This window comes from Rissa tridactyla, chromosome 10, assembly GCF_028500815.1.
Source record: "Rissa tridactyla isolate bRisTri1 chromosome 10, bRisTri1.patW.cur.20221130, whole genome shotgun sequence".
Taxonomy (NCBI): domain Eukaryota; kingdom Metazoa; phylum Chordata; class Aves; order Charadriiformes; family Laridae; genus Rissa; species Rissa tridactyla.
In genome coordinates this window covers 4,512,326-4,536,966 of record NC_071475.1, presented here as the reverse complement: position 1 = coordinate 4,536,966, position 24,641 = coordinate 4,512,326, and the positions used below count along the sequence as shown (strand labels likewise).

At 42.2% G+C, this 24,641-nt stretch overlaps 1 protein-coding gene across 2 annotated transcripts in view; it reads right to left on the bottom strand.

Annotated features, from left to right (window-relative positions):
• CHST13 (carbohydrate sulfotransferase 13) overlaps positions 1-3,905 on the bottom strand; it is a 69,245-nt gene extending 65,340 nt beyond the window's left edge. The window contains exons 1-3 of one of the 2 annotated variants that reach the window (XR_008468688.1): positions 2,105-3,905; positions 1,084-1,256; positions 293-387 (exon numbers count right to left, since the gene is read on the bottom strand). The gene's annotated coding sequence lies outside the window, so the exon portion shown is untranslated. The remainder of the gene's footprint in view (positions 1-292; positions 388-1,083; positions 1,257-2,104) is intronic. The other variant, XM_054216158.1, reaches the window with a different exon arrangement.
• Positions 3,906-24,641: the final 20,736 nt, after the last annotated feature.

The following is a 24,641-nucleotide window of genomic DNA, read 5'->3' as shown; positions in this document are numbered from 1 at the left end:
TCAAAAAAATTCATATACAAACATCATTCTTTTAAACAGTTACATCATCAAAACTTTCAAGGCCCTTTCTGATGTGGCTTCATTCCAAGAGACACATCTAAGTAAACTAGTAGTTTAAGGTGAGTTTCTCTATTTTATCATCATTTGTGAGCTTTCTTTAGCAATATCATTCTTTCATTGTCCAACTGTAGTCTAAAGCCACCAGGGGCTTTTTCACCTCTCACACAAGAGCAACGGTGGCAAACTGAGAACTTTTCCATGGAAAACCACCTACATTTACAACAGTAAGTACCTGCGTCACTGAGGAAACTCTTACTTGTTTTGGCATTTGTGTCTTTCTGGGACCAGTACTTCCTGGTTCAGTAAACTTCCTGGATATAATCTAAGCTATAATTAAAAGACAAGTTTAAGCATACATTGTATAATGAACCGACATTGTGAGCATAGCAACATCCTGCTTAACAGCTAGGAATATAGCACTAAAGTATGTTTTTATAGAATCATATCTTAATTACTTATATAAGTGAGACCAAACAGAATCTAAGAGGTCTTTACATCTCACGTGGCCTCAAAAATCCAGACCTGCGTTGAGTTTTTATGTCTGCTTGTCGCAAAGCCAAACATACAAACACAAGAAAATATACCAAAACCAAATTTTTTATTGCAATCTTACTTTGTCTTCCAGGACTCTGGTTCTTGTATGATCCCATTTTTCCCCCCCACAGGATCATTTCTTGCTCCTGGCACTAAATCTGCCGTAGAGTATTCGGAGGTCTGTCGTAGCTCCAGTTCTCAGCAGGCCATCAGTGTGCTTGGCTATTTCAAATTTGCCTCTGAATACAGAGAGCTTAAATTTCTTATCTCCCCTTCTGCCGTGCTTAGCAGTACTCTATCTCAGCTACCATCTTTAGGACTCTTGTAGGAACTTATTAAAAGCACAAACCACCGGGGATGTCCTGCCAACTCAACTCCTTATAACGATGGAGAACACCTTTCCCCCCCCCGCCACTGAAGAGCTTTCTATCTTAGAAGCCTTTTATGTTCTTTTTCCAGAGCTTCAGAACAGGATCGATAAGAACTTACCACAGGACTGGTCTCTGGTGCTTAATTGCGTGCATATTGATGCGTGTGTTCAGAAGAACTGAGCAAGCCTGAGTTCAGCTCCTGAGCAGAGGGGGTATCGCGGTCAGGAAGTGTTTCGAATATGGCTCTGATTTTCCTCCTCTGTCAGTGAGTATCTCCAGTGAGTTCAGGTCCTACAGGAACAAGACATAGAGTATTTAGACAATGTTAGAGAAGGTCTCTCTATCAGGGGATAAATTTTCAGTGTCAGGAACCTAAACAAAAAGGAAGAAAAAATCATATAAGATGGGCCATTAGCAGAAAGAAAAGCATGCCTTACCTTTGTTTCCCAAATCAACAGCCTGTGACATGCCAAAGCCAGAAAACATTGATTATAAACAGAAAGTACCACCTCAGATTCCCATAGTGAGCCTGGCTTTTGGTAACCTCTGACAGTGTGACACTTCCTACCAAAGAGCCTTTGTGTAAGGAAAGCAGAACAAGCAAACTAAACAAACCCACAGAAAAGCCTTCAAGGCAACGACAGCGTAATCCCACTCACTCATAGCTCGGCTGAAGTGCTGCCTATAAAACCCACTGCGGTGATTTATTCTGCTCTCATTTCAATACTGTCAAGAACCCTGCTACAAAATCTACCTCCCTTTGCTCACAGAATAACCCAAACAAATATAGGAACGTTTACAGTAATAAATTCTACGTTGCATTTAGGTACATATATTAAACTTGATGTATATACCTAAGCTGCTTTCTGCAAATGCACAAACTGAGATTGTTCTACCAGTAGATGTCAGCAGGAGCAGGGAAAAGGATGATGAAGCTCTGGGAGATCCCAGGCGTCCCACCTGTGCGCCAAAAGGCACCCAGCTCCGACAAGAGGTTTGAGGAGGAACCCAAGTAGGAGGCTGCCAAAGCAAAGATGATTCATCAGCACCTCTGCTTTCAGTGGGTGCAGGGCTGGAGGAAGACACGCATGACACACTGCTGCACTTTGTACAGCGATGCAAAATGGTTTCATACAAACCTGTTCCTCAGGCCGCGTCTCCAAACGGACGTTGACCAAGGAAGAACGCAGGGAGATTCCAAACTTAGGAGTTTCCAAATCCCCGCCACCTGCAAGCTTTGGCCCCAGTGATTACTCAGACTGTCACAATCATTCCTTCGGATAAAGAAGAGGGAAATCCCTGAGTTGATTTTACTCTTCGCTGCTGTGAGACGAGTCTAGGAACAGGACAATCGAGGGTTTCCAACGGAGCGCCAATCCAGCTGTGCAGTGGCTATACGGGACTTCGGGATGTTTAAAAGTCAACATGCCTATAAGAAGGATGTTCATAAAAAAAACCAAATGCCTTTGAAACCCGCCCTCACCTGCAGTCAGGAGCATGAGATTCCAGCTCACGCATCCTCGCCTGTACGGTGCACGTGCTAAAAAAATGGTTCACAGCAGTGAAACTCTCACTGGAAAAAACATTTTTCCATCCGTGAGTGAAATTCAAATATGATGTTTAGGTGAAACATAAACGGTACACAGGAGACACCAGCAGCTGTACTAAACAGGCTAAGGAATATGTTGTGTGATGCCTTTTTATATCAGAATGGCAAAAAAAAAAATATTTCACACTAAAAATGCAAAAGTAAAACACAAGGCTTACAAGCCACCTACTTTCCAGGAGACATGCATATTTCATCTTGCGTACTGCTTTCATCCACAGCATCCTTCTGAAAAAGTATTCTGAATCTTTTATTTTGTTAAATCTCAGTTATTAGTATCTGGTACTATAAAAATACATGTAAGAATATTCTCCCATAATCCTTAGAAAAAAGACTAGAGGATGAATAAAGGATTTGTGGTGAGTATGTGAACCCTCGTAACTGTAATCGATCAAAAGGCATTTTCTTCCATGAAAATTTCTCTTCATTGTCTTCATCAAAATTTAAGTTTCACTGAAAAACTTCAAATATGGATTCTTTTTAAAAAAAACAAGACCCACGGCAAACGCAGAAACAAGCAGAGAACTTTCACAGAGAAAGCATCATTTACTTTTCCAATTTAGTTTTGTGTGTTTAGTGAGTGGAATGTAGCAGGCGCAGAGAAGCAGCGATCTAGCTGGAAGGAGAACAGGGAAGAAATAAGACAGTGCTACTGGGTCTAGTATTTGTAAGAAAATTCTCTTCAGAAGCCCAACTTACATCACAGAAGGAAAACTCCTGTGCAAAAGCCAGCTTGTTTGCACAGTCTAATTTGATAGATGCGTTTTATGCGTGTGCGTAATGTGAAAAGTTTACTTCTCTTCCATGGGCAGAAATGTCTGCTTTGGAAGCGACTCTTTAGCAAAGCAAGGTGTGAAATCTTCCAGTCTTTGGCCAGAATAAGAGCTGTTCTTGCAAAACTTGTGCCTTGGCTCCGGATTTCACACAAGGTTCCTTTCTCCTTTCTTTCCACTGCCTACTATGCAACCCCAGACGTCTGCAGCAAAGGATTGTTCTTAAGTCTATTTAGCACCTGGTGGCAGGCTTAGCTGCTGGGATCAATTCTGCTTTGCTCTGAACTGATTCTTATGTTTCTGAATGCAGCAGCTCATTCAGAATTCAATTCCTTGTATTTCACAGCAGCGCAAGTTCGACTAAATTTTTTAACAGGTTCAAAAAGCAATTAGGCAAACCCGAGACAGAAAAATCCACGTGAGGTCACAGTCAAAGCTCAAGTAGCAGCAATACGACAGTGCACTGGGTGCTACAAAGATGTGCTGGAGGACGGTCACGGTATGCTTTCCCTGTTCTTTTAATTTCCTCTATATGGGACCCTATAAGAGACTATGTGGACCTCTGGTCTGCCTTACCAGGGCTGTTCATGTTACATTCTCATCCAGAGAAGCCTTCCAGGTAGGAGTCCACGTCCGTCACTCATCAGCTTTTTCTCCCTTGTGGTATTTTAAGATGGGTTTTTCGAAGATGCATGAGTGCAGTAAAGATATAAGAAGAGTAATATTTTATGATCATAGTAAAAGGGACATTATTAAGGTTAAAACCTCACTTACGGAATCATGGAATCTTCAGAGTTGGAAGGGACCTCTAGAGATCATCTAGTCCAACTCCCCTGCTAGAGCAGGATTGCCTAAAGCACATCCCTCAGGACTGCATCCAGGCGAGTCTTGAAAATATGAATGTGCTTGCAGAGTTCCAAATCAAGATTCCACACTATGAACCCCTCCCCATTCCTGCTTTATTTTTCCTCCAAGTGATGCTATTTTCTTTTTTATTCAGCAGCTCGTTCAGTCCAGAAGCGAAGAGAGCGTGATTTTTTTCCTGGGTTCTCCACACTAAGTAGCCCAGTGCTGTTGTGTACGGTCAGCAACCACTTCAGAGGATGGTGGAAAGTAAAAACAAAGACGTTTTTGAAATAAAAGAAACCCAAGAAAACATTTAAATAGATACTAGAATTAGAAGAATTTTTTTTCCACCTCAGATTTGGATCTAAATGATGAGCCTTGCTTCTTTGCCTTTCACACAGAATTAACCTTGCGTATTTATTTATTTGGGCATTTATGTCAAGACACAGGTAGCCTATAACGCTGTGAAAAGGTCAGCATTAAGTGATTCAACAGGCTAGACCTGAATATTTTTGAAATTCAGGTTATCCCCGTTTTCTACAATGGATACATTTTGCTTCAGCGTTGCTCACTGAGAGCACGGTGCAGTATATTTTGCAGATGATGGAAACAGACAAAAAAAAGCTGAAGAAAAAGGAAGATCCACTAGCTTACAACGGGAAGGGTTTGGTTTTTTTTTTACACATTCCTATTTTCTAGCTGTTGCCAACATCCAAGAAACATCTGTATGTGCCAGTGAGAAACTTAGAGCTTTAACTGCACAGCAAGAGGTAAAGATTGTTTTTAAAAGCTTCTAAGATACCTTCAAAAGCAGTCAGGAAACAAGCGCAAGACTCTTATCAAGTAGGCTCTCAGCCAGCAAATTCTCCTAAATAGCCCAGAGCTTTATTGAAAAGCTTGCCCTGGAAGATCAAGGAATCAAGACGATCTATGAAACAATCTTAATACTGATTTAACAATTGCCTGTGAACACAACTCATCCCAGGCTAGATGAAGCTCAGGAGACCTAAGACCCGTCAGCTCCCCGAACAGGTCACGAATGGAGCTTTAAGTGGAGCCGACATTGCATGTGGATTCCTCTCCGGCGAATGTTTTTTTGCCACATTGCCACAGGAAGAATCCATCACCTGGTAATTTTATTCCATTTGCAAGGCAGTGAACCACTTCAGCAAGCAACAACTAAATTAACCTTACAGAGGCAAAGCCAGTCTCAGTTGAAGATGAGGCAGCATTTTACCACGGGGACTTAAACGCCACGGCCCTCCATACAGAGACAGCTGAGCCTACCCTCAAACACGAAACGTGGCATCTTGAGCCAGCACAGAGTCGACAGCCTGCCTAAAACTCAAGTTTCACAGGTTGAGCTCTGGCCCTTTGGAAATGCTAAACTCTTACCATTTCCATCGTAAGGTGTGGTTCTTACAAGGCTTTGAGTTGCGTGTAGGAATGTCTCCCAGACCTGCGGCATTCACATGAAATCAGGTCCAAAAGCCAGAAGTATCTGAAGGGACTATCCTACCATCTCACTCACTAACCGTGTCCCACAAGTGCCCTAGTCTCCCCGTTTGCTTCCAGGGTTTTTTTCAGAGCTCTGCTGCTTCTTTTGGTCTGCTCCTCTCTGGCTTTCTATCTATTGCCAAGTGTTTTCTCTTCATCTATATGTTCAAAGCATAAAGCTAAAAATGCAGAAATTAATCACTTCTGAAAATTCTCTTTCCGGATGAGTGCACCTCGTCTCTCATGAGGACCAGCAGACCGCGGTTCATTTCAGCAACGCGGGCAGACAAATCTGCTGAGCGTGACCAGAGAAACTGGGAGGCTGCCCTCCGCAAACAACCCTCAGCACTTGCTGGAGGCACAACGTGCTGTTGTGCTAGTGGTGTTATCTCCAGCTCCAACGCAATCTCATACACACAAGCAAGGGGCAGGAAGAAAGAATGTGCTCCATGTAAATTTAGCCAGCATGTTCTCAGATCTAATTGCTTTAAGTGGTTGGCAAAGCTGACAGGATATAATTGATGTGGAGACTTACTCCCTGCCTCCTGACAGAGCCATTTTTAGAACTGTACTTGCCGACTAGGGACAAAAAAATGTTAGGAGCCCAAAATCACCTGCCATTTGCATGGGCTGAACACCTTCTGGTGAGGCCGTGAAGCAATAGGCTTGAAGACCAGAGGACAACTTGACGCTTACACCGGCACACCCATGTGGGCACAGCTAGGCTTAAATTGCCTAACACCGTACCCCAAAGTATTAAATATGCAGCAATTTAAATCAGAAAAGAGAACTTTCCTCAGTTCTGTGAATGGAACTTCCGATGTATTTTTATCAAATATAAAATGTATTTTTCTAAAAGTAGGCTTTAAGACCTCTAAGTCAAGAGCCACACCTTCTTATCTACCTGACTGCATGGCTATGAAGCTGCCAACACACCGCTGCCGGGCCAGGGGAAGAAGGGACACACATCGACTCTATAGAACAGGCAGGACCTTGTTTTCAGGGTATTCCCAAACGCTTCAAACTCTTTGACATAGCATTATTTATCTAAAAACCCTTTTAGATACCTAAAAATATCTAAAAACATACACGAGATTGGATCAAGATTAAAGAAATCAGCCTGTTGGGACATATTTTGGAGGTAGGAGAGGAAGGAAAATAAGCAATGTTTAAGGAGTTGCCTTCCATCCCCTTTCCAGATAAAGTTGGAACGCTGACTGGCCAGCCCACGTAATTGTCTCTAAACCATGACACACTCACTCCCTTCACACATTTCTCAGGAAAACCAAACAGAAACCCAAACCTCCCAAAAGAGTAAGGGAAACTCAGGATTTTGCTAAACAGTAAGCGCCAGATCATTATTATGACTTTAACTCAGCTATTCATAAAACTGAGTAAACCAGTTTAGATGCAAAAGAACCAACCAAAAAGTAAATATCAAATATTTGCTGATGAACCTTGTACGTAACGTAGCTCTGACCATGGAAAATCAAATCTAATCATTTATATTGGTTAAACTACACGTGGGTGGAATTTAAGTGCGCTGTAAGCAACTACCGTGCAGAAATCAGATTAAGCCTGGGAGAAACTGCAGTGTGTGATTATCATGTGATAATTACTCAACATTTTGACAGAGCCCAAGGCTCGGCTCAGCCCAGCCCTTGACAATGAGAAGGCAGCATAAACATGCGAGTATGAAACTGTATCACTTCTGTTAGTCCACCAGCATTTCCTTCGTGGGAAGTCCATGAGCTTCTGACGAAATTCTGCTAATTCGTGAGAACCCCTGGGGACCAGAAACAAGGTCCAGACCCCTGGAGAAGGCAAAGTTAAGTCAGCTGCAGTGGAAATCTGTGTTGATAACCTTTTGGAATTGGGTCACCACCAATCGTTCATGTATGTGGAGTTCTTAGAGAAACCCGTCTGGTCCTGGCGTCCATTTGATCTGCCTTTCATGCTGTTACCACAGCAACTGATACTTAAATGAAAATGTCTTTGCAAGTTGGATCTACAGATGGCCCCACCACATCACAAGTGGATGCTTGAGGCAGGTCTGGAAGGCATTTATCTGCGTATTTACTAAAAGGGTTTACAGCCTTGTTTTCCATTTCTTCTTTTCCTTTTGACAGAATAAGCCAATTTTTATTTACCAAGAAGTACTCTGTAGGTCAGTCACAGCAATGATGTCTTTCTGTTTGGCCTGCTGTGCAGCCTAAATAGCTCTTAAAAAAATTTGATTTCTGCATTAAGTTTCCATATCACACACAAATTGAATATTTTTTGCTGTAAACACTATTGCTGAGAAATGTAATAGTGGCCATGTGCCTTTTCAGAAATAAAGGATGCTTTACAGAAGTATGAAAATCTAACTAGATCTTCCCAATGACATTTAGATTTGTCCTGTTGAATTTGACCCAAATTTCTTTAATACTTTAGGAAATACAAGCCTAATATTCCAGTTCTTCGTAGGATATTTTCATCTTTGGCAATACAGATTCTCAGACTTATTTTATTTTGAGGGAGGGAGCAAAAGTCTGTGTGTGTAGTAGAGGGTATTACATGAGCGGATGTAACCTGTGGTATTGTCCCAGTTGACTAGCTGAACTAGCTCTGAAATGTGCTTTATTTCTATCTTTGGCATAACAGAAGCACAAGAACTAAATTTGAGCTCTCAGTTGTCGTCCTGAGGAGCAGAACAAATGAGGGATGGTTTTGCCCCAGTACATGAGCCAGATGTAGGCTCCTAAAGCAACGCCTACGGAGACTACGGCTGCTGCATCGCACATAACGCAGCGGGTAGAGCAAGCTCGTGCGTGAGGACGGGTGAGGTGATGCTGGGGTCGGCACCACTATACACAGTCCACATCTCCAGTCTTTTAAATCAATACTGGATGTTGACAGTGGAAGTTAAGTGGAGGAGGGTTACACAACTATGTCTTTGACTATTTGGTTTTTTTCCCTTATTACCCAAAATCTAGAAGTAAGACTACTGTATGCTTGAAGCGCTCCATGTCACAGGCGTTATGTCTTTCAAAGACCAAGGGGAGGGAGAGAAAGAGACAAAGAAAGAAACCGAAGGATACTACCGAGAAGTGAGAAGTATATAAGATAACTAAGCCTGAAACGGAGAAGCACGTTTCAGTCAAGCTTCACAGTTACGCAATTTGCTCACTAATTTCCTGCAATCAAAAGAACTGAAAACCGTTTTTACACACAAAAGCCTTCCCAAATATTATTTTACCAGAGCAGCATTTTTTTAAAGCCTATTAACTACTCATGAATCCCATTTCTTCCAATTGGCTGTTTAAAATTAGACAACAAAAGTCACGCTAGGTACATTTCTGTTTGGGGAAAAGTCAGAGGGACTTTTGTTTTAACGTTTCCAATTGCAGACGTTGGGCTGGTGACCTTCCTCTCACCTAGTTCTTTTCTGCTCCATCACTGGTTAACAAAATTTGAAGAGAGGAAGAAAGTTCAAGCAACCACCGTGATTTACTCAACCAGGAGCGGAACAGCAACCCATTAAAATTTCTGGCACAAACCTTCCTGTGAACACATTTGCATGTTTATTAGTTAAACTTTGTCTTCTGCAAGCACTCTTGTGAAAAAACCCCAACAAATCATTACTACAAAATAGAGTAGAAAACACATTTTATAAAGGCCAAAAAAAGCTAAAGCCAACTGGGAATCTTTATTACAAGAAATGTTTGAGAATTGGGTGGTCCTTCTGCAAGCCCCGAGGCCAGATGGCCAAGATATGAATTCCGTTAGAAGACAAGTCTGAGCCCTTGTCTTCAGAATTTGGACTAAAATTTGAAAATCATGATTTGCAAATTCTAATGTGGATCTTCTCTGTCAAATAGAAACACTCTTAAGTAGGAGAAGCAATCCAGTGGGAAGATATGATGCACACACTATGCAAAATAAGTCCAGATTCTGAAAGTGAGAGACATTTAATGATTTTGGAGGAAGCAACCCTATAAATACAACTGAACATTTTGCTGACCTCAGTCAGGTAAAAGCTACTGAAGTAACTAAGTAATTAAGGAAGAAAACTCCAAACCTTAATTTGACCCTTTCCTTTTAGTGATTCATTTAATAATATTTTTATAATAATATTGAAAATCTGATTTGGAAAAGCAACATGCCATGTCATACCATGACTGTCTCTCTTCCTCAGCGGTCGATCACTACCCACCACTTCCAATTTGTGAGGGCAGAGGACAATTATTCAGTTGTCTGTTAGCAGGTACCATGTTTGCTCTCGTCCTTCTCCAGTGACTTCACAGAGTTTTCTTGAACTAGGGGAGCAGAGATGCTTACAGCTCCTGTCTCCAGGCCGAGCCGTTCTTTTAAAAGCTCCCGAGTCATTTAACTGTTGGTGTTGACAAGAAGCTGGACATTTCTGCTCTGACAAGGGCTTTGGTTTAAGGTGCCTCAAGTCCCTCTTACTTCCTACCTTACAGGCCTAAAAAGACTGCTAATGGCCATGCACACAAGACTCCTCGTTTCCATATCATGTTTGCATCTCACAGGAAGACTCTCGGGAAGTTTTGGGATTGACCCAGTCCAGAGGGAGACCCAATCCACCACATTACAATCAGTTTTAACAGAGGCGATCACAGCCTCAGCTTCTCCCTGCATGCTCCTGCTAAGATCGTAGTGCCTTCTGTTCTTTCAAAGTCAGCTATTAAGACAAATTACATGCATAAACCACCCCCCCCGCCCCCCCTGGTCCTGCCAGCGATGTCCCGTATGTTTGTATTCCAAACAAATTCCTGTTACAGTCCTGCTGGATGCCATGGTCTTATTTCAGGTATTGATTCAGTGGAGCAACAGTAAGGCACGCAAACTTCTGGTCTGTATTAATTTGTACTATAACACTTGGCATGGCATCAGCTGACAATGGTATTTCAAATCAGTTACCTGAAGTGGCAGTTGTTTGTTATCAGTGCGGGGAATTTAATAAACAAGACACACTTGATAAATCAATGCACAGACAAATCCAGCCATCAACATATAAATTAATTTACATGAATTTACTAAAATGAGACTACCGGTATTAAAATATTTCAATACACCAAATTAACATTAACAGCTCTTGTAACTTGGTATGTTAAATATATCTCTGCCCGTTTTTTGATCTTTAGACTTTCGCATCTGGCAAGACAATTGGGTATCATAAGAAGGCTAGGCTGTAAAGCCCAGACTATTGTCTTTTTTTCAGTACTGTCTTAATAGAGTCAGTGAAATAAAAAGATGAATGATGCTGTTATATCAGCTGAACAGCTTATGTAATGTACCTCTGTTCCTACATACTTGAAATTTAGTGTTTTAACAATGGACTTTACTCTTCCGCTCACCTGGAAATGCGCGCTGCTGGAGCAGCGGTGAGCGCAGTTCTGCTTTCTCGCCAGCTAAATCTGTTTCCTCTTCTGTGAAATCACTGCTGCTTTACATCACCGTGGATCAGGTCAGAAACAAACCCAGCGACTGCTCATTCCAGCTAGTGAAACAGATGAAGGGCGGCTGCAGTGACAGATCTGTAATAACGCTTTTTATCTTCAGTCAATTAAATTTAGACCACGCAGAACTATAAGAAGTACACGGTGGAAAATTTTGGCAGAGTGACTGGCAAGCCGTAGCAGATCTAACAAACCTGAAGTCTTTTAAATTCATCTTTCCTGTGAACTTTAATCAAACACTATAATAATAATAAAAAAAACCCAAACACCCAGCGGAACAGAATAAAAATTTAAACAGTAAAGATCATTAAAACAGACACTTCCCGTTACCTCATGGTGACTTGCAGAAAAATCTTATCAACGCAAGACACTCATCCCCTGTGCTGTAATCGTCACTCACCTCACCAGAAAACAAACAGGACGGTAACGTCTGCATTCGCTAAACGTGTGTACCAAAGGCAGGTACGAGAGGAGACCAAACACATTTTTATAAGTTACAAAGGAGGACAATTACTCCTACCGGAGGGGATAGGAGCTTTAGGAATGCGCTTTTGGACAGAGGGGTGTCTTTTGAGAACTATTGAATCGGCCTTCAAATGAAAACCATAAATTAAGCGTAATTATTATTTCTGGCAGCTTGCATGAGAAAAATAAAGCATTTATCCTGTCATGGAGGCTGGCGATCTCAGTGCAGTCTCAGGACTTCCGATTCGCTCTTTTGGAATACCCCCACTGCTGTTAACACGCGCTTCCTTTTCTTTTTTCCTCCACCGCATTTTTTTTTTTTTTTAAAAAGCAGCTAATTTTCCTTCAAAAATTTTGTGGCCGAAATGCTTGTCTGTCCTTTGCCGGCTTTCTTTTCTGACAGCTTCCCCAGCAAACCCCGTCCCGCGGTTGCAATTCTTTGCGAAGAACCAATTAACCCCCCCCCGCGCCCCCCTACACCCCTCGCTCCCTGCCCAGCCACCACCACGACCGCAATCAGACCCAAATTTTTCTCCTCTCCTCCCATCTTTGGCAGCAAATCCAGACCTTTGTGTGCCTGCCCTGCATGTATAATGTGCATATTATGTTTGTCCGCACGCTTCGCCTCGGACTCCGTCTGTTCACACCTTTATGCTCGTCAGGCCGTCCCGTACGCCTCTGGTTTTGCCTTCCTTAGGCGCATCCCCCACCCCCTTGCCTGTTACTCAGTCGGCCCTCCGAGACAGATTCTTTCCTCTTACAGCCACAAATGACTACTCTGCAAGATCTGGCTCGCTGGTTGTACACTCGACACGCGTTTATCTGTCTATACAGCAGGTTCCAGAGGGCAGGGGCTTTTCTTCTGCACCTCGCGCAGAGCTTCAAAATGAATTTGCCGTTTAAAGAGCTGCCGCTATCAGCCACGTTACGACGACATCGGCAACACCGCTTCGCTGCAATGAGAAGGGAAGCTTGCCAGCAGAGGATGGGATTTAAACTCTTCTTGACAAAGGAAACAACACTGGAACGATCGGTTAAGTCTCTGTTTACAGAACCCAAAGGGGTATCTAGAAACCCCAGCCGAAACAGGGATTGTCTGCATAAGTGACATGTCATGTAACGGATGCTTTCGTTTGGCGAACAACCTGGGACAAGTAAACGTGCTGGTATCGGCGGCAAAATTTTGCTCCATGGGAAACAAAGTGCACGACCCGCATTTAGAGGCAGGTTGTTTTTTTTGAGAGACGGCACTTTTTCTGATTCCTTGAAAACATATCCAAGTGTTACGACTGGAACACAGTGACATATATTACCATATTCTGCTTAAAAAATAAATAAAGAAATAAACGCAAGGGTGACATTAAAAGCTGACAAGACAGAATCCTTAATAACCCGCTTGCCTTCAACGGTTTTACTAACAGATCAGTCTGTCAGATAGCACAAAATCTAAGGTAACGTATTTTTAATCTAGTAAATACATTTTCACAAAACGCCCATCCTCTAGTGGCTTCCCTCGAAGGCAGAAGGGACCCGCTCTTACCCAGCCACGGCCGTGAACCAGCTCATCCCAGCAGACACGCAGCAGGGAAGAAGCAAGGAGGAGAGAGGGTGATGGACTCGATCAAGGCAAAGGAATTCTTGTGGTGTCCCTGGTCCAGTGGAATAACTTTCCTGGTTGTAATGTTTGAAATAAATAAGAAGTAGAACACAAAACCTGGGCCCGGAAGAGGCCAGAAACTTTTTTTTTTTCTGAGCATGAATTGCTCTTTCTTGGAAGGCAGGCCAGCTACCCTGCAGACAGAAATAGGGTAAGACTACCCTGGTTAGAGAAAAACAGATACATTTAACATTTTTAGGTTTGACTCTGTATTAGGTGACAGAAACAGCAAAAAAAAAAATAAAAAAAATCAGTATGCTGATTTTTTTGCATGGTTTCTGATGGAACTTCAGAGGCTTTAATCAGCATTTTCCCCCTCAGGGTTTCTGCAAACAGGCTTCGTGCAGTGTTTCTGGTGGAGTAGGATGCACAAGGTGCTCTGGAAACTTCCACCAGGCACATACCACTCAGCAGGCGTCAGCAAATGCGTCCTAAACCCGTATTTGAGAAACTAAATATAAGAAGCCTGTATTTCAGATCACCAGCAGATTCTGTTGATAACAAAACAATTTACTCCGTGTGTTGCTTGCGGTTCAGATAGCGTAATACAGCCTATTACGGAAGCTCTGGTTACCATCGCTCCTTTGTATAAGCCTGCTTACGTGTAAGGCACGGTTAGATTCCAACTATATCCCATAAGTAGCAGAACAGGTAGACAGGAGGGTGCAGCAGGACTAATGAGGAATAAGAAAATTTGAGGCTATTATCTGACCTCCTCGCCAGCGTTTGGAGAGAAGGTGGCTTATTAAGCAACCAAACCCTACGTCTTTAAGATAGGGTGATCTTACTCGAATTAAGACAGCCGAATTTAAACATTTTAATCACGAAGTTTACCTCCCACGTGAAGTTTCAGGGAGGGTTCTGCATAGGGTTTGCTTAAGTTTCTCTCCAACAGGCAAGCTGATTAGAGAGCCCGTACACCTTGCTATTATTTCAGGAAAGTATCAAATCGATACATTTATATATAAGCATATTTCTGATGAACAAACTTTGAATGTATTCAGTTTCCTGTGCCTTCAGGAACACCGTTTGCATAGGTTAACTTCCAGCTAAAGTGTCAATTACTTCCCTCAATACAAGCTGAAGCCATCTTCCTGTACATGAAGGTTGGTTATGTGCTTAATACAAAAATATTCCATACTAATTTTAACTGTTTTTCTGGTGGTTCAAAGAAAGTCTCACCATCTCATTGATTGCTTTCAGATCAAGTTTTCTGAGCGAGCACATAAGGACTGTTGCTGTTATCTCCACATGGATTGAAACTCATGAACGCTGCAGAACACTTTGTAAAATAAACATCAAAGATAATACTAGACATCGTTCAAAACACACATTGACCAGCATTGGACCTAAGCTCAGCAAGAATGATGAAATATCTGAACAATTTTTAAAACTGGAAACCACGCTCCGAGGAGACTCCTTTGTAGTTTATTTCATATGAGTCGTGTCTAGATGGGTGGAAAAAAAAAAATGCATTAGTGTACAAGGAACTACCACTGCCAATACTGGTGAGGAAATAATGAAAAGATGATTGGCATAAATCCTTCAGAAATCTTATTACACGATCCCGATCCATATATTAGATTGACTGGCGTTTCGGAGCTGAGAAGTACTAAGGTCAGACTTTGGAGCACCGTATTTCTTTTCACGTTGTATTGTAAACAGAAAGTGGAATTCTCATCCCACGGGAAATTTCAACATTTTGACATTTATTTTCAGTGCAAATAATAAAAAAAAAAAACATACTGAGTTGGAATCGCTGAAACTCTTATATGCAATAGTATAGGAATATCAAAATAATGTAAATATCATAGAAGTCGAAATGAAGGGAATAAAATGCCAATATAAAATATTTCAACATTGCCAGAAAGAAATAAGGTAAAATTAATCATTTTGCTATTTTCCCATCAAATTTAATCTAAATCAATGTATTCACTTAAGATGATTCATTTTTGATGAAATTGCATTATCTGAATAGAAAATTGTATTCTTTTTTTTCCAGCTGGCTCTCATTATTAAAGATTGATCAGATTGTAAAAGCGTTGGGGAAAAAACCATTAAGAATTCAGGTTTTGCAAACTTACTATATTGCGAGTAATTTTGATTAAAGTTTCACAGTGCACAAGAAGGAAAAGCAAATAGTCACAGTAATTGTCAGTCATAGCCAAAGGACCTACAGGCGGCTCTAAAGTGACTTCAAAAAGCCAACTTACTGAATTGCCAACGTGAACACGACCATTTGAACACAAGACCTGTCTTCTGCCCCTGCGGGTCCTGCGGTTATATACCCCTCGGTAGCAGCCCGTGCTTTGGTTGCTTCCCCATTGTAATCTTGCATACGATGATTTAGCACCCCTCTTTTATACCAGCTTGCCAGCGGCCAAATTTACCATCCTGCCAAGGAGCAGATATGTTTGTGTGTCCAGCTTTCCATTTTCTACCGTTTCAGATTTGGCTCTGCGCCTTGTTTCCACGGCCTTACACATCAGCTTGCTTCTCCTCTTCTGTTCTCGTTGGGATCCCTTCATTCTCTTCCCTTTTTCATCGTCCCTCACCTCCTTCCCCAGCCTCTCTGCTTTCTTACAAAATACTCTACAGAATGTGTTGTCACAGACCCAAAAAATTCTTCCCTCTCCCCAGCAATAATCTCCTCATTGACCTGTCTCTCATCTTACATTAAGCTTAAATACTTCAAGGCTCTTTGGGGAAAAAAACCCCACATTTATATAAATGGTATGGCTTCAGTAGTATTCAGAAAACAGAGAATAAGTGAGCAGAAACCTTTTTCTGCAGGGAAGGCAATTTCATTCTATGCCAAGCTAATTAAGGGAACTCATGAAGATAAGGGACGCCTTCTGTTCAGATGTTGCTATATTTTTGTCTACAGCCTGTACTGCTTCTGTACATCCACTGTACATCCAGGTGCAAACGGAGACCAAACCTTGAGTGTTTCGATGGCCTTGGCTGATTTGTTATAATGGTTCTATCGCTAATCCAGCAAAATGACGGTAAAATCAGTTTGAAACAACAGATTATCCTGGAATTGCTAATAAAGCAATAAGGAGGACAAATGAAATAAATTTGTGTAATGTGCTTGCTTGTTAACAAACTGTTGATGCTATTGCGCATGGAGATAATCCGGGTTGGAAACGCCGTTGGGTCTATTCATCCACATTGTGCCTTTCCCCATCTTGTGCCTCACCAACCTCCTTGCAGATGCTTAAGTGACCTACACAAAATGCTACGAGGAGCAAGAACATCAATGAAAAAGTGGCCTGCATTTCTGATTTTGGAAGCCATGAGAAGCACTTAATCTGGCCTTTGGATGCAGTGGCTCTACGAATGATGCGATGTGCTTTCCATACTATAATCATTAAATTTAACCCATCACAGACTTACACAAAAGCATCTCTTCCCATATAGTCCGTATTTCTCTGGTCAAATGCGTCAGTTTCAAAAGTTCTCACTCAAGGAAGTTTTCTCCTCTCCTTAAATCCACCGGTTACTCCTAGGTGGCCCTGCCTTGTTCCACCCTAAATAATTCCTGTTGGTATTCATATACTGTAATTGTGGACGTTTATCACTGGCAGTTCTCTACCCAAGTCACAGGACTTGGCTAGCAGAATGTAACTGGTGTTTACCATTTGCTTCGCTTTGTACATTTCCAAAGCGCTAAACAACCGTTCATTACCTGCATTTGGCAGCTGCCCAGAAAACTTCAGCTTTTCAAGCCCTTGTGAGGATGGGAACATTATTAAAGTCGCATTCTCAGAATCCTGGGTGCAAATTTACTCCTGCTGCAATTAAAGTATTCCTGCCTATTTTCAGACAGCCAGGAGCCCGCAAAAGATGGTGGTGTAGTTCCTTCCCCTTTATACTGGGGTACGTCGCAGCGTTGCGCGTCTCCAGCACTTTTGTGGAGAAGCTGAAGGAACCAGAGAGCTATGGTCAGCACGGCGTTGAACCCAAGGGAAGAAAGTTGGCTTAGAGGGTAGAGGTATCAGCTTAGGCTCCCGGCTGCCTTCACGCGACTGCACCGTCTCAATTAGAGGGAGCTCAGATCTGCCTAGAAAAGACTAAGCAGGACCACCCATTGCTCACTTCATCCAAACGTGCAGTCACGAACCTAGAAACCCTCACAGCGCGGCTGCTGATCAGCTGCTCAACTGGAAACGTACCGCAAAACCTCCAGAAGAATCCTTTAAGTAATCGGTCCATTTTCGAGCACGAGGCTGCCTAACGGCTGAAGGCTTTCCACTGGGCAGAACCCACGTAACATAAGCGTATTTAGTGGCGGTGGTTTTGAGTGAAATAGTTGAATGCCTCCTCAGGGAAAAATGACTCTTGCGTTTTAGAGAAGGCCACAGTCTCTGTACGTTTCCAGAGACACAAGATAAATCACAAATGGAGGGAGTTCGGTGATCTATCGTTATGTTAGGTGTTTTTCCCCACAAAAATCACCACCCGGTTTACTGGGGACTGTATCAAGGTAGGAATGGACTTGGCAGACGACCTGCAAGCCCTGGCACACTCACTGCTTGAAAAACAAACCAAACAGGTAAACACAAACAATGCAACACACAAGAAAGCCCGGAAGAACAATGGAGAGCTTGGTAAGCGCCTGAAACACTTTTTGGCTTGATGCGTTTTTCTGGTTTCACACTGCTGTCTTCTCATGCCTCCAATGAAGTGTTGCTACATGTTATTACCATTAATAACAACATATAACAACATCGCCGTGATCAGCACACCAGGGAGAGGAAAGAAAATCTAAAAGGCAATCTTCTCACAAGAGCAAATAAGTATAATAAATCGGCCGTGACTAAATTTATCCTTAATTACAGATGACTTTTAACCATCAAAGCATAGGTATTTTTCTCCTAGTACAAGCAGCGTGGGCAATCTAACTCTTTCATTTATGTGTTTAAAGGAAAAAGGGAGGATTTTCACTCTTTTAAATTCTAATGACTCCAAAGATACTTGTATGTTCCTTTAAAAAGCAAAGTTGACAAGGCCAGTGGAACAGTGAGAGGCCAAATTCCCAACTATTTGGATGAGGGAAACTCAGATTCAAGCGCCCAGTCTGAATACGAAAAAGCGAAGACGTGAACCTGCACTTCACACATCCTAGATGAAACCTTGACCACTGGGGCAGTTTATTCCTCAGGACAAAATAATAAAAATATTCATCCTGGTCTTTAGGATCTTTTCTGACACAAATTTCAACATAGCTGGTATGCTCCTAGGAAACACTTAAGTTTTGACAAGTCCACATGTCTTACTGACTGCTAATTTAGTTGAAAAATGTTCACTGCGCTCTAGTTAAAATCTCCTTAGTTCTACCTCAGTGTTTCAATTTTATGCTCTGCCACAAACTTCACTACAACTTTCGGGCATTCACTTCATTTCCTGCACGCTATGATGCTGTGATTTTTTTTCCCCTCTCCATAAACTTTTCAGGGAAATGGAGTGTCTGTAATTGCGACTATAACTCACATCTCCGGCTTCACATCTCGGATTGCTACTGCAGTAAAGCTCAGGACAAGAAAGCGAGCGTTCCCTGATGCCTGGAGAGATCAGCCCTGCTCCGTCTGAGTTCTTGGTTTGAATATTATAAAAAGCTTTTCATATGCGACGATCCCACAGATTGCACAACGCGCCTCCCAGTACCTTTAGGATCCCAACAGGGTCACACCCATTCATCCAGAGCCGCGTATTAGTCAGCGGTAACAGCCTTCCCAATATTCATCTCATCATGAAGATGTAATAAACTTACGTGAACTTCAGCCGTGCACACAGCCAAGCACGTGAGAACAACGCGCGCTGCGCGAACGTCTCTTCATTCACTGAATCGTAACAAACTGTTGGCTTTCAATAGCTCCACGGTGCTGCAAAATTACCGCATTATTCATTCAAAGCTATGGTGCAACTGCCTTTATTGATTCCGGATTTAACACTGGCTCCAGCAGAGGGAAGGGTCAGGTAACAATTACTTAGGGCTCCGCAGAGACCCCAACAAAGCTGCGTTAGGTAACGCAATGAGTCATTCCGTGCATTTGCCCCTTAATCTCTGCCTGGGGCCACCAGTAGCTTCCCACTAGCCCTGGCAACTAAATAGGGATTTTTACACCTCTGGGTGTGCGAGCGCACGTGTGTATGAGTACATGTTTATATGAAGGAAGAAGGATTCTGGTTTTTTTCCTATTGCTACATAGGCAGTTCTCTCACCATTTTCTGGGAGAAAATATTTAAATCAATGGCGTGGCTGAAGATGAAATTCGCCGGCAGGTGCTTGTACAGTGCATTTTAAAATAAAACACTACTAAAAGGAAACGACCAACAATGACATAGATCAGCCCTGTACTTGTAATGCACTTCTACGCCCTCATTTAGTGAAAACAGATCATTTAATAACATTTTCTTATACACAACATTACAGCTCTTACAGAATCCAGTTTGTATTCTGTAATTTCTCCCGTCCCCGTCCCTTCAGCGGTTTTCAGATGCAGAGCTAAACTTCATTGCCCTCGACACGCCTTTCCATACCCTCTGAGACTTCTGGTGCTGCGGAGTTATTGCTGAGGGCAGAGTGTGAACCGCAGTGAGAAGTGCCGTGACGGGAGTTCGGTGTGGAATTCGCCTGGCAGGATTTTCGCTTGGTGCCCAACGCGCTGCAAGCCATACTGGCCAGATTTAACAATCCATGACTACGTGGCTGACTTTTTATTAATAAATCTAGCAGATATAGTAGTTACTGAGAATTAAACACAGATCTCGCTAACTGTGTGTCATAACAGAGCCACATTTTAATAATACTTTTTTCTTAATTTACCGGAGAAGTTAGAACAGCAAAGCAACCTCTAAAATCTTACTCTAAACCAGCTTTCACTTACTTTCTGCCACTTCACTCCTAAGGCAAAGCTACCACTATTAACCTTCGATTTCTTCTGCTTGAGCAGCTGCGTTATTGCTCTCCTCCTTAACTTTCCCTGGATGCACAGCAGATTTTAATTTCTTGACCGCAGAATAGTAGTGTTCTAAAATTCACTAAAGGCACATAGGCCATCAACACTCTTTCTGACTCACCTTTTCCTGCTTATCTTTCATTAAAATGTTAGTCAAGAACTCCATATTCATCAAGGATTTGGGACAGCCCCATAAGCGGGCTTCAACACTGTATGTGACTTAAGATATTTGCGTTTTAGGTTTTTTCCAGCTTTTTAAATACATGTGAAAAGACTAACATTACAAAGCTAGGTAAGAGAAGATGAATGGAGTCAGGCTTCCAGATTCCTAATGCCTAGCCTAAAAACTGTCTTATTCTCCCAGACAACTATGTAAGTATTCCACAACTAAGTAGAAAATAGAAATAATTCTACCTGGAAAGACTTAGAGAAATCCACAGCCTACACTACTGTAAAGTGCAGCGATAAGGGTGTTTTTCTGCAAGCTCTGACTCAGTGTAAAAGGGATTTAACTTTGATTCTACCACCCACAGATCCGTACTGGAACCACGAGAACAGAACTATCAGAACCAGAGAGAGCAGACCAACCTGCTCCGGTTTGCTTTGGCAACTTAGCCTCTGGGAAGACGGTGGAGGTTTCTTTACCTCAGATAGTTAATTAAAAGAAGTTCGTGCACCCGTGGAATGCCTTCGGTTCCTTCGGAAGGAAAGATGCAATTGGACATGTCAAATACTCCATAACACATTAGGTCTTCCTCCGCCTGCTCCACGGCACTCCTGAGTGCACCTTGCCAAAGGATCAGAATAGCAGCTTTTTGAAATGAAAGCTGGACTTCAAAAGACAACGTAGTGCTCAGGGCTCCGGGTCTTGATCTGTAGGTTTGATACTGTTAAAAAAAAAAAAAAAAGGGTGTGTGTGTGTGTGTGTGTGGGGTGTGAGGGTGGAAGACACCATGCATAGATGCAGGCACAAGCAACAGAGCAGGTCGCCTTACCATCCCCAGTCTCCCTGCGCGCTTCGGAACGCTTGCACGCTAGCCGCCCAAGGCAGCCAGTCACCAGAGACAAACATCAATGGAGTGCTAATCCAAACTAATCCTCGGCATTATGGATGAATGACATCTATTAACTGTTGTGCTGATGCTTTAACTGAAATTTTGCAACTCATTAAGCACGCCAGTAGGAGCAACGCTTCCCTGGCCAGAATTAGAGAAGTAATGTAGCCAGCTTTTCTGTTGAAATGGGAGATGAGAACTTACTACGACAGAAGGAGAGAGCAGAAGCAGTTGTCTGTACTGTGAGTGCTGTAACAATTTGATCTACCTTTTATATCTTAAATGTGGACCTTTTTTATATTTTCCTCTCCGAGATACAAATGAGATAATGGAATTGTTGCTCCGTATCAGTCGGTGATTCCCTAGAAACACATTAGAGTAGCCTTTGGTAATTGACTCCACTGCAAAACAAATGAAAGTATCTAAGAGTCACTATTATATTATACAGGAACCACAATTTAGCAAGATTGGAATTATTTTATTAGACAGTAACACGTAGTCTATCTGAAATGCTACCTGTTTTAAAATCCAGTCATTATCTGGAATAGTATTTTCTTTGTTACTTAGGAGAGGCAATATTTTAAAGGGTCTGAAGAGAAATAAGTATTGCTTTTTCTTTTTTTTTTTTTTTTTAGTGAAACAAGCTATCTGATTTTCTTCCTTATGAGAGAAATTATAAATTTAGTCTTGAAATTAAATGAAAATAAACCTAATAAGTGTTTGCTTGAGTATTCGCACCAGATAAGAGTACTGCGACTGCAGCTCATGCACATGCAGCTCTCCAGGATTAGCAGCATCCCCAAAGATATTTTTTGTTTGTTTTTCTTTGTTTAACGCATCTTCACATAACCTTAAACAAACTCTCTTTACAATACAGAGGGACTCTGAACGTTCAGTGACCCGTGGAAATCCTGCAGCAGCCTATGTAAATACCCAGCTACACTCTCGGCCCTCTTGGCACACACAAACCAGCCATCAGGGGGCTCCTGGCAGAGGGGGGGGCTTCAGGAGACAACGCACACCCGCTCCCACTGCAAATACAACGCTGTTTGTGATGTGAGCTTTCTAAGCGTGGGGTTTAAACCTGAAGCGTATTCAGAACACAACTAAAATCCCATCAAAATGCAAATGAATTTTCTGACTCCTATTCTTCAATCAAAACTTTCTTCTTTTCAGTTTCCCTAGTCTTCACCAAAGTTACAATTTAGCATTTGTAGCTTCTTATTTAGTCCAGGAGAATAAGCAGTATTAGCAAGGTGAAAGCTTATATTAACGCATAAAAGCCTGGGCATTTTTAGTAGTATTAGGAAGGGAAAATATAAGGCTACAACAGCACAGCTTCCTTTATAGTCAAGTCACAGCTTTTCCAGAATAACTTCTTCTATAATGTGAGGTTCATAAAAATGGGATGCTAAAGTATTCAGTTAATTTGAGACTCTCAATGCTCCATTTGCCACGCACCGGTTCAGGTAAGAAGGGCTTACAGGAAAAGCAAGCAGCAGCGGCAGCATGGAACCAGCAACTCTTACTTTCCTGTCCAAGCGCTCATTCACCCTCTTTGTCTTTAAACTTATACTTACCTGTCCCAGGTAAGATGAAGTTGTTCTCGCACGTCTAGTCTGTGGTTTACAGGTTAAAGAGCCTGGAAGTTCCAGTCCTTTCTCCTGTTCTGTTCTGCTTCTTAGATGTCTTCAAACTTCTCACTTCTTTCTCACTAGAAACTTTTTCTAACCTCTATCACAAAACACGTATAAATAAAATCACTAACAGAAGCCAGGGCTTTTCAAGGCTAACTATAGATCAAGCAAGATAATTTTCAGGATAGTTGTGCCCACCCTAAATTAAGAAGGTGCACCAAATGAACTTCCTAAGTCTTTCTGGTTTGTTTTCTGTGGCTTCTCTACATTTTTTTCTATAGACAGAAGAGGACCAATATTGACGTTGCAACCAGAAGTCACTGAAATCTGTAAGCCATCAATACAGACATAACTCAGTATCCACATTCATATATGCCCACACCCGCACCATCATCTAACCTGGTTTCAGCCAGAAATCAATATTTCTAGCTGAGAGTTTTTCCTCTGTCAAGAAAGGAGGACAGACAGACAGACGAGCAGGACACATCTACAGTTAAGGGCAGAAGTTGGAACAAGCAGCATTTTGAACAAGGTGCAGTGTGAAAGGGCGGAAGAAAAAACCAGTACCTTGCTGTGTAGGGTCTGACGTCCTTATCCGAATCACAGTGTCCAAAGTGAATTGTTCCGCTGGGGCAATCGTACAGGAGGTTGATGGTGGACTGGAGCAAGGACACAGACAGGGCTATCACATCTTGTCTGGGTGCAGAGACCTTTCTTTAGCCTTAGCCATGAAAAAAAAAGGGGAAAAAAATAGCATGAGAAAATGATAATGTAAAGCTGAAGTTTCGTTAAAGGAAAAAGGATTGCCTGAACCTACGCAACTAAGCTTCCATTCAACCAGTCCTCTACTGAAGGGCGGGCCTTTTTATTTTTCAAGTGAAGCCATACAGTTCCACTGGATGCTAAAAGCTTGCCCTAACTGACACGCTTAAATGGGTAGCAGCATATACTTTATACATTTTTAATTCCTGGAAAGTATTGGAAACTTTCAAACATTGATTGAAGTGTTGCAGATGATGAAAAACCAAATCTAGTTGAAGGTGGCCAGTTCTACATTTGTTGGAAGGCATCCTTCTTCCCATAAGTGCCAAGAGCTTACTTGGTTGCTTGGGAACTTTCCCAGGCATTTCACTTCTTTGACAAATCTACTACTCATCCAAAACTTCGGAGCTCTACCCAACCGCACCTCTGTTAGGCTCCTCTCTGGAACAGGAAATTTCAGTGTTTTGCAATTCCCATTAAATCCGCAAACCTGTTGTCAGCTCCCAGCACTACTACTCTGCTGGATTTTCCACCTTCATCGTGCGGACTGGGTTACCGACAAACCCAGAACTGGATAAAGCCATTCAAACGCTTGGATGCTGCAACGAGAGCAGCGCAGCAGATTCTCCTTTGTCAGGCATCAGTATTCCTTCACTGCTTAGGGCAAGAGCACAGACACGGCAAAGAAAATCATGAAATAGCTGTCAAAGGTAGCTAACATCAATTACGACAGACTGCGGCATAAATTGCACATGACACTTTTTCAAAGCAAATCACCTTCTCCTATAAAGAAGTGCCGGTGTCATTTTAAAATTCTAATAATTTGCCGAGAACTTAAGATCGGGGGAAAAAAACCACCCAAATCAATTATTTGCTACAGTTAGCCACTGGAATCAGATGCAGCCACTAATGGATGGGGCGATTACAGTGACGTGGCCTTTTCCCCTC